The sequence below is a fragment of the Palaemon carinicauda genome, chromosome 37 (assembly GCF_036898095.1).
Source record: "Palaemon carinicauda isolate YSFRI2023 chromosome 37, ASM3689809v2, whole genome shotgun sequence".
Lineage (NCBI taxonomy): Eukaryota > Metazoa > Arthropoda > Malacostraca > Decapoda > Palaemonidae > Palaemon > Palaemon carinicauda.
Genome location: NC_090761.1, coordinates 62,551,934 through 62,554,433, shown reverse-complemented (window position 1 = coordinate 62,554,433; position 2,500 = coordinate 62,551,934). Strand labels below are relative to the sequence as shown.

Genomic DNA, 2,500 nt, shown 5'->3' with positions numbered 1-2,500 from the left:
CTTCACCACAGTCAGTGTGGAGAAATGCAATGTTGCAGTGTTGCCATTGTAGCTGCATAGAATTTCCGCAAGCGATTTGTTATGTTTTCGAGCGGTACATAATTTCCTTCACACTTAATTCTTAGCAGGAGAAGGGCATTTGATTCAAAATTTTGATATATATCTAAAATCTTATTAATCATATTCTATATTTATTCTATAGTGATTTTGGTTTCATTATCAAAGATTGATTACCAAAATGTAAAGCAATGCAACAAAGTATGGCTTTATTGTAGTCGTAGTCAGTGTGACCACAGAGAGATGCCAGATGTCACCATTTGACCACGTTTCGATAAAAAGAAAAGAAAAAAAAATTTTTTCTTTGTCTCGGCCATAACTTAAGTATTAAGGGTAAAGTATTGAGGTAAGGGTTGTAGTTCGAGTTCTGCTCAAACTCTTTGGTTCCTTTGGTTGCTGCAACATGACCATCCTTGTGAGCTAAGGATGGGCGGTTTGGGGTAGCGAATAGGTCTATCTGGTGAGTCATCAGCAGCCATTGCCAGGCCCTCCTTGGTCCTAGCTTGGGCGGAAAGGGGGGCTTGGTCGCTGATCATTTGTATATATGGTCCACCTATAGGGCATTGTCCTGCTTGATAGGGCAATGCCAGTGTCCCTTGCTTTTGCCATTCATGACTTGCCTTTAAACCTTTAAACTTTCAAGTGCCTCTTTGGGGTGAGGCAAAAAGCATCTCAAACCTGATATAGTGAAGAAGCATGCAAATTAAGCATTGCATTATTTCCCTCACTTGCGTCATCTACTAGAATCTTTTCATACAGAAATCTTAAAACTTAATCTCTCCATCCTCATATACTTCTTCGCTTTCTTCTTCTCTAATATTTTCGATTTCATTAAATCCATTCATTGAAGTTCCTCCTTCCTGAGTAAATCTCTTCAACAAAATTTATAATTAGCTTAAAGCCCTGGAAGTCAAAGTTTCTTGACACCGTACTTAACAAAATGTGATACTTTTAGAATAATATTTCCCGTTATTCACATACTGTACAATTAAAAATTTCTAATCAACGTTAGATGATATTTAGTGTAATTTACACTTCAGTGAAGAAATTTTAATCATAAATCATTCTGTGTAAGGTTACCTTGATAATAGCAATATAATCTATAATAAAGCCACAGTCATTCTATGTATTGTTACTTTCATAATAACAATAAATATATTTCTTAATGAAGCCACTGTTATTCTGTATAATGTTACCTTAATAACAATAATAAATATATTTAATCAAGGCACAAACATTCTGTTTAAAGTTACAATGGGCTTATAGCATCTTGCTCTATCAACTAGGGTTATAGCTTAGCCAATAATAATAACAATAATAATAATAATAATAATAATAATAATGATAATAAATAATAATAATAATGATAATAATAATAATAATAATTATAATAATAAACTTGACATACAGGTTATCTGAGAAGACCCAATACCACTCAAGGTTTACTAGACATTCTCTTCTCTTACTTCTGAAATGAAGGAGGTGCTGGTAATGGATAATATTCATCTTGCAAACAGAGAGAGAGAGAGAGAGAGAGAGAGAGAGAGAGAGAGAGAGAGAGGAGAGAGAGAGAGAGAGAGAGAGAGAGAGAGAGACACCCTTTGTCTAGAAAATTATGGGATAGATACTTCAACTTTATTTTCAATTCACCTTGGTTTAAGATCGAGTTCTTCTATCCTAATATTTCACTTACAGTATTGGTAACATTTCTTCAAGTATTGAGAAATAGAATAAACGAGAGAGAGAGAGAGAGAGAGAGAGAGAGAGAGAGAGAGAGAGAGAGAGAGAGAGAGAGAGAGATTCTTTATTATGGGATCAAGGCTTCAACTTTACAATCAATTCACCTTAGTTTAAGATAAAGTTCTTCTATCCTAATATTTCACCTGTATTGGTCAAATTTTTCAAGTATAAGAAATGGAATAAACAAAGGAGAGAGAGAGAGAGAGAGAGAGAGAGAGAGAGAGAGAGAGAGAGAGAGAGAGAGAGAGAGAGAGAGAGAGAGAGACTCTTTGTCTATAAAATTATGGGATAAATTCGCCTTGGTTTAAGATAGAGTTCTCCTATCCCATTAATTCAGTTACTGGTAACATTCCTCCCAGTATTAAAAAATGGAATAAGAAAAACATTCTTCGGAAAAAACTTTGGAGTCTTTCTAAATATAAAAATTTTTCTGAGCAACTAAAAAAGCGATAGGCTAGTTAATTTCCAATCGAGAATGACATCTATAATTTCAAAAAAGTTATCTTTACGATTTCTTCGATAACATAATTTGTTTTGTCATCTCCTCAAGCACTGATCATCTTTCTTGTAGCTGATATCTTTCAATATATGAAAAAGCAGCCTTTTCATAGAAGTAGTCGTACTAACTTTTAGACAGCCACCTTATCATAAAGAAGAAAAGCAAAATCTAAATGACTAAAGCTTGAAGGTTTACATAACTTTC

The 2,500-nt window shown here is 34.0% G+C and overlaps 1 long non-coding RNA gene across 1 annotated transcript in view; it reads right to left on the bottom strand.

The window, feature by feature from the left end:
* Positions 1-2,500, bottom strand: part of LOC137629156 (uncharacterized) — a 1,187,366-nt gene that overhangs the window by 414,760 nt on the left and 770,106 nt on the right. The window lies entirely within an intron of this gene.